This window comes from Rousettus aegyptiacus, unplaced genomic scaffold (assembly GCF_014176215.1).
Source record: "Rousettus aegyptiacus isolate mRouAeg1 unplaced genomic scaffold, mRouAeg1.p scaffold_m13_p_17, whole genome shotgun sequence".
Taxonomy (NCBI): Eukaryota; Metazoa; Chordata; class Mammalia; order Chiroptera; family Pteropodidae; genus Rousettus; species Rousettus aegyptiacus.
The window spans coordinates 34460546-34469002 of record NW_023416292.1 but is presented as its reverse complement, the minus strand read 5'-3'; positions in this window follow the sequence as shown (position 1 = coordinate 34469002).

Genomic DNA, 8457 nt, shown 5'->3' with positions numbered 1-8457 from the left:
CCAGGCTTGAAAATGTGTTTTCTGTTGTATCATTGAAATATTTACAAAAGAGGAACTGTTGTCTAGACAACCCCTTTACCCATCAGACTTTAGCTGAAAGCTGGACTTGAAGTAAGAGTGGTTGGTGGTCCTGGCTTCCCACCACCACTCCCAACCGTCTGGTTCACGAAGGCAGAGACTGCGTCTTACCCAATATATCTTCCCAGCAACTACCAAAGTGCCCGATGAATAGTAGGAACTCCATACATGTTTGTTGAACTGAATCACTAGCAACAAGTGATTCTTTGCATTTCTATCTGCTCCGGAGTGTCAACATTTCTTCTGAGCCCAGGACCACTGGGATTCCTGGGATGAGGAGCGAGGGGAAGCTGGGCTCAGAGTAAGTAGATGCTTTGGTCATCCCACAAGGGTCCACCTCTACCTCTTCTGGCTACAGCAAGCGCCTCTGTCCTTTCCTGTCCTTCTATCTTCCACTTCACCTCTCGGTCAGTGCTGGGCGCTGAAGGCGGTAACATACTGTTGTAAGATGGTAAAAGTGGACGATCATGTAGCACACTCTCACAAAACTAGGACACTGTTTTTGAGCTGGTGATTAGGGTAGCAGTATAATCAATCATTCATATATTTAAATCTAAGAATAAGACAGCTTGCTGCAAGGATGGCTCGTAGAAAGGCAAAGACCCTATTTTTAAAGACCAAATGTTTCATGCACTGCTATGTCTGACTTAGAAAGTGATTTATTTCCCCATTTGCAGGAATTATTACCGAAATTAATATTAATCGATGGCAAAGGAAGACCAGAACAGAGGATGGTCCTGTGATGATGGATGGTCACAAGCTGCTCCCTGCTGTGAAGCACCGTTCCTTCAGAAATGACTTTCCGTTCCTTTCATGCGTTCGCCTTACCTGGGAGACTGGTTATAAGCTTCTTAGGACACCCTTACTGTATATTCGAGGGCCAGAGAGGGTTAGCAATTTCTTCAAGCTCACACAGCTTCTTAGTGGCAGTGCTGGGCCTGAAATCTTGAACCATTTCCAAGTCCAGCGTTCTCTCTACTGTATCACACTGCGAAGCTCTTATGTTGATCACTGTGAGTGCTTAATAAATACTAGATTTCTAACAGCAGCCTATTTACTTCTGATTGCCGACTAGTTCACTTCACTTCATATTTATTTTAACTGAAAACCACCGCCTTCTGACGGCTAGTGTATTGTTTATAGGAAATGAGTTGGTGGGCGAATCCCAGCCCTGTTGGACAACAGAACCCATCACAACAAATCAATGTCAAAAATGGCACTTCAGGAAGAACACATACCATTTATTTAGTACCCCCAATGGAGTAGCTCAAAGTGATTTGAAAATGTCTCATTAATCCCCATGACACCCCTGTGGGATAATAATAATATTATTGTAATGTTTAAGTATGGAACTGTGGCAAAGCCAGCAGCTTCCCCGAGCATGTGCAGAATTGCCTCATTTTTCAGTCTTCAATATTAGAGCTTAAGTAAAACCATCAGGTTTGCAAACAGCAAGCATAATCCTTGGTGTGTGAGTTTTCTTTGTTGCTCTGGACATAGCTTGAGTTTCTTACTGGCCACAGCAGTACTAGAAATAGCTCACCGGTGGTTTTCCCAGATGCTTAGCAGCTCTGGAAATAGCCCAGAAATGTTTGAGAGTGGGATGAGGCAGGCCTAGGGAGCACCACTAATTATAATTATAGATCAATGAATGGAGAAAGAGCACCTACTGTGTGCAAAGCATTGTTCTAGGTGCTGTGGGAGTATGAAGTTCGAACATAGATCTCGTCCTCAGTAGGCTTACATGGAGTCTGGAAGATAGGATATAAATCTATGAAAACATTACAACAGTAACAGTTAACAATACAAGACAATAGTGCCAGAAATGTCACATATAACCCTGTGACTATTTGGTGTGTTCTAGCTAAGCTGGTGGCCTTGCTGTCTCTCAGTCATACCAAGCTGGTTCCCACCTCCGGGTCTTCATACTTGCTCTTTCCTCTGCCTGACGCACTCTTTCTCCAGATTTTCACATGGCTTTCTCTATCGCTTTAGGTCTCCATTTAAAATGTCACTTCGTCAGAGATGACTGTCCTGACTACCGCCACCCTATTTTAAAGATTTTCCCTTCCACTTTCCCATTAGTAAATTTCTAACCTCTTACCTGCTTTATTTTTTATTGTGTTTATTTATTGAAAATATTTATTTGGTTACTTGCTTAGTGACTGTCTCCTGCACTAAAACGTAAACTCCCTAGTGGCAGGGTTTTGACTCTTTCAGTTCTGTATTGCCAAAATCTAGAACAATATCTGCCACATAATAGATGCATAATTGGTATATGTTGAGTGGAGGGAAGAAAAGGTGCAGAGTGAATGCACAGGCATGTTAAGGCGAGTGAGTGAGCCAGTGTTACTGGTCTAGAGGGTCATCTTGGAGAGGGATCCTGTCCAGTTCTGGTTCTGTTTCATAGAACCAGCTGGCCTATGCAGATACGCAAGGATTGTTTTTTTAAAGTGTTACTTCCTCCCTTTTACTTCAACTTTCCCTTCTCCCTGCCGTTCTAGATGGGTCTATCCTACACTCCAGAATTATATTCTAAACTGCCCACTTGGATAGTCTTTCTGCAGATACCCCACACTTAATATTTATAGCACTGAACCCATTATCTTTCTCTCCAAACGTGCTTCTCTTCCTGTTGTTCCTATTTCATGCTGGAATACAAAGTCATCCTTGCACGATTCCTCTGCCCTCACCCTCGACATCCGGTTGGTCACTAAGTGCTTCCTATTCTCCCTGTGACGCTCTCTCGGTTCTATCCTCACCTCTCCATTCTCGCTGCCCCTGGCCCAGTTCACGCTGCCATGATGATTTAATAACAAGCTCCCTGGTTTCGGTCTCGCTTTTATGTAGTTCATGCTCCAGGAAGTAGCCAAGTTATTTTGGAAACACGTGGATTTGATCACATTGCTCTCCGGCGCTGCCATGGCGGTTGAACCCCGGCCCTGACCTGTCTTAGCAGCATCTTCTCTGTTCCTCCAGGCCACTTGCTGGAACGTGGACATGCCACCCGCTTACCACTTCCCAGCCCTTGCTCCTGCTGGCTGTTCATGCTCTATCTCGCCAGACACCTCCTCCGCCTTCCCCCTCCCTGCCCCCGCACGAGCGAATTCAATCTTCGAGGTCCAGCTTAGAGGTCACCCTCTTCCATCCTCCCTGTCAGCCGCTTCAAAGAAAACTCAATGAAACTAATTCTAAACGACGTCATGATCCTCTTTCTCATCAGATCTCTTACAGCATTTGGTTCAGAGCCCCATTAGAGGGCTTAACTGAACTATATGCAGTGTGGATGATATGATCTCTCTCCCTACAAGAACGTGAACTCCGGAATACTAACACCCAACACACCGAGCAGTGAATAAATAGACTTTGCTCCGCCAGCACTGTGCTAAGCACTTCACGTGCAGTAACCTCCGACAGCCCTGTAGGTAGATAATATCACTACTATGCTGTTTCACACATGGAGAAACTGAGCGCAGGGTGGGAAAGTCACTTGTGCAAGGTCACAGAGCTAGGAAATAGTAGAACCAGGATTCAAACTGAGAAGCCCACATTCTCAAGCCCGACCTTAGACCACCTCTGTGGGGATTAGAGCGACTGTCTTATTTGCCTTTGTATTTCCTGCAGCCAATATTGTGCTGACATATGAAAAATGCTTTTTGAATCGTATAATGGAAGAAAAATGATTATGAAGCAGAAATACTTATTCACTGAAAAACTGATAGCCCATGATGAAGGTATTAGTCCTGTTCCTAAATACAACGGTTATAAGTGGGCTCTCCTGAACTTGCACCATTTTATAATTAAGAAAAATGCTAGGTACAGGGAGGAAGTTGCTCCAGAAGTAGATGCAGATACAGATCCTGAATGGGGTAAAGGGGGCTCTCGGGTTTTGCCACATCCCTCAAAATGACCCAAAAGTCTAAATCTATGTTCTCACATGACAGGGTGATTTTCAGGGAAAAAAAAATTTAATCAGGGAAGACCAGAATTCTGTCAGCAAGTATGCTAACCAAAGAGTTAAAAGCATCATGTTAAGTCAAGCACTTAAATAAGTCCGATGTTTCTTCTGGAGCCTCTGTGTATTCAAGAGTGCGGTCAGGCACTGAAACACCTGTGTGGCCTTTTGTGGTTCTGGTTAATTTATTGAAAAATCAGGCACAGTCATACCTCTAATCAGAGACGAGATATGCAATTAGTGATGAGACAAGCAGTAAAGCTTCCTGGTATGTACCAATTATTTGCTCACAGATGGGAATCTTAACATTTGCAGAAACAACTGAATGACTTTAGGACACTATTAAACATGTTGAATTTCTTTTAGCCAGATGTGCATTACAAATAATACTTCCATCACGATTTTCTTTAAAGTGGATGTGACCAGCACGTTTGAAAAACAATTCCTTTCATTTTTTTCCTCTTGGTCCATCTGTGAGGTGCTTAGTTGTAAGGTTATGGGTGAACCACAGCAAAATTAATTTCGAGAGCTAAAAGGGATTATTTGAGTCACATGACTGAGTGAACTGTTGAACATAAATTGACATGAAGTTTTAAAGCTTTAGCAGGCATTTATGAGGATCTATTGAAATACCGTAAGGTCAACGGTAAATTTTGAGGTTTTTTTGTAATGCCATTCTGGTAAAAACCAAAACATTGTTTATTAATTTACAGATGTAATGTTACAGGGTTATTACTTTGTCATTAGGTTTTACAATGATGTCGACAAAGCAATTCAAGAACATATCTGTAGAAAAATGTTACAACGTTATTGAATTTTCATTGCAATGGTAATGTTAGTGAAAATGTATGAAGGCCCAAAATTATCCAATTAACACTGAGTATTATAGTGACTGAAGAATATGAGTGCTATTTTTGGGGGACTTCATCATACCTGAGATAAAATGTAATGGACTCCCTTTGAATTTAGGAATGCACCTGTAAGATGCCAGCCCCAACAGGTATGTGAACAGAACTTCCTGCCAAATGCTTTTATGTCAAAGATTACCTTTCAGAAAAAGCCGACTATTCGAGCATGTTTGCCCATTGTCATTCAAAATAAGCTAGCTTTAAGATGTGTAGCAGAAAGGGTTCTAGCCTTGGATTCTAACTATCTGGAGATAAAGTGACTTTGGCAAGTCCATTTTGCCTGTCTGTCTCCGCTTTTCACCTGTAAAATGAAGAAAATAGTAGCTAAGCCACATGCCATGAGAGTTTGATTATGTATGTGAAAGTACTCAGTTCCTCATCTTGCATACAGTAGGTGCTCAGCTGTTGTTTGTTCATTCATACTTTACACGCAACATTAATGCAGAAGGGAGGGAGGGAGGGAGATGCACTAGGTCTTTTCATACTTCTGATTGCAAAAGGCCACATGTAATTTGAACCCTTTATCTGTTGTATTTCAAGGACAGGCCTCTCACTTCTGGCTTTAATTAACTTGCCGTCCAAGAGCACCCACACTTAGCAGAGCTTTCAAAACTAGTCAGAGAACAAAGGGCATCTTTTAGAATCAGAAATCTGGTATTTCCTGGTTCTAATATTATCAGGTCCGTCTTTTCAACACTCAGTGCTTGGCAGCTGATAGGCGCTCAAAATGTATTGTGGAAGTAAACTTTTTAAAAAAGATTATCCGGTCTAACACATTTCTTTTACAGATGGGTAACTATGGAACTATGGTCTCAAGACATAAGTAATTTCTATCCAAAGTCCAGCGTTTAGTTAGCGAAGGAGTCAGATGGAATCTAATGGTACTAATTCCCAGCCAAATTTAATTAACTTTTATCTCTACCTTTCTTTTTAATTCTCTCATTTATTTAGTGACCTCCTTGTCTCTGTTCCTCCTTTCTTTTCTTTCCACAATACCTGTACTTGGACCTACCAAAACATGTGCCCTGCTCTTATCTGTGCCTGAAACATCCTGCCTTGTCTGACCTCTCTGGACCTACCCTGAATCCTGCCTCTACAGCTGCCAGGCACGTTTTGCATTTGCTGATATCTCTGCCCAGATCTCTGGTAACCTTCCTTTTCCTTTCAGCCTTTTTACTCCTACAAACTTTTTTGCAGCTTTCCGACTTACCTAGAACTCCTCTCCTTTGGCCCTTTAATTCTGGGGCAGTGAGAAGAAGCTTGAGATTCTGCCCTTGTGGTGACTCTACTGGTGCCCCCTGCTGGGGAGAGCAAGCCGACCTCTACCTTCAACCCTGCATTGAAGAATCTACTCTTGATAACATCAATGCTACATGATTGTTGAGCTCATTCTAGTTGAGGGCAGCAACCTCAACAGCACCAGCTTAACAGGACCTGGAGTGGGTCATAAACCCTAATTCTGATCTGCCGATGTGAGCCCTAAGGTGTCCGCATGTCTACCAAGTTGGTGTCTGTCCCATCTCCTGTCCTACTCCCCAATTCTCAAGATTTAAATTCTACCTCATTTTCCTCTTGTTAAAACTGGACCACTATCCTCTCAGCTCCTACCAGGCTCCTCCTCGGAGACTGGCCTTGCTGCCCGTGTCACCAACTGCTGCCCGAACCCTGCTATCCGAGGGCTACCCTCCCGAAACCATGGCCCCATTGCCTAGCCAATATGGAGCTCTCTGGATTCCCACAGCTACACCAACTCTGGTGTGGATGTGACTTGACATAGTACTTTTACACCACGAATGTGGCTGACTACCCTTTTTCTGCCACCGAGTTGTGGAGATGCCCTTTCAAATGAGATGCTAGGAGGACAGCAGGCTTTGCAGGATGGCACAAGGAATATCACTTTCCTGCTCCCAAGAGAACAGAATGGCTAAATCTGAAAGGAGAGATTCGATCCCCAAATGTCAAAATCTAAGAGATGTTAGGAACCGATTGTGCTGCGGTAATATATATTACTAATGGAGCTGAGTGTCCCATTTGCCCAAAAAATACTGGCCGCATTGTTTTGGGAGATAATGCATTGCTAAGTACTCCTGACACCCCATTGTAAAGCTGATTTCTCAACAAATGGGCTGAAACTCAATTACTCCTAATTCTGAAGCACAAGGGCTCCAGGCCCACCTTGGCAAAAAGAATGGACTCAATGGTGCCAACTAAAGAGAATATTCCAGATGCTCACATTCGAATATGTAATCTGAGAGTGTTTTAAGTGCATCTGAATATTTCAGTGCTTCACGAGTGGTCCAACTGCATTATCGAGAAACGAATAAGCAAACAGCTCTTACTTTTTATAATCCTTTGTGCCTGAGTCAGAGCAAAAGCTGAGGATGATTAGTCGAATACCGAAATATTCCTTTTTCGTCAGTTATTACTGAATCCAGATTGACCTTGGAGGTCAAGAAAAATCTAAACTATATACCACATAAAACATATTGTACATGGGGTCTTCTGGTTCATCTAAGATAATAAACGTGGTAACAGGAAATGGATGCTCAGACCAAGAAACACGGTACACTCAGTTTGCCAGATTTTCTTAATTCACCTGGTGAATGATCTTTTGATTCAATAAAGAAACATGTTTAATGAACTGCAGAACAGATTGGTTTTATAATCTCTCCATTCAGATTACAGGAGCAGGGGCCATGTCTTCATCATTACTTTCCTCAGTGCCTGGTATAGTGAATTTTCATCTCCTATATTGACCAAAGGAGCCAGCTCACTGATAAATTTTTGCATAATTTTTTGTTGCCTGAATGCAGTCTCAGTCATGGTCTGCAACCGCTTATGTGATTTCTTCCTATTTTAACAGATTTATAATTTGCATTATGTCTCATGTCTATAAAATCTCCAAGACAGAGTGTGAAGTGCAAGATTAATGCTTCTTTTGCACCCAAATATAACCCTCAGCAGAATAGAGTGATGGATTTCAAGCTGTACATTTCAATATGACAATAATAGAGAGACTGATATATATATTGTAATGATGTTTCCTATAGCTTTATCCCTACCCACCCTTCCCCAAGGCCTCATAGCAGCTGTAGCAAGATTTTTACTAATTTAGATGCACCGTACACACAGTATGGATTTTGCACAAATGCAACAAAATCCGTAACCCTCCTGTACAATGAGGGCAGGGAAAAGAAAGGCCTTCCTGCTCTAGGGCCAGACTATAAAGCAGTTTCAGCTGCTAAGACAGATTAATTCTTTAGAGTCAGAAAACAGCCTTCAACTCCAGTCAGCCCCATTTCTGCCAAATCGCCGGGAAGATAAATGCATCATTCATTCTTCGAGGACAGAAGACATGTTGGAAATCAGGTAACTTAATTTCTAATATGAAATATGTCTAATTGATTTGCAATACTGTCCCTGGTGTTCTGCCCATTGAAGATGTAATACCCCGAGGTTTCTGGACCCGTGACACCAGCTAAAACGACATCGGCTGCTACTCCTGCTCAGACAAGA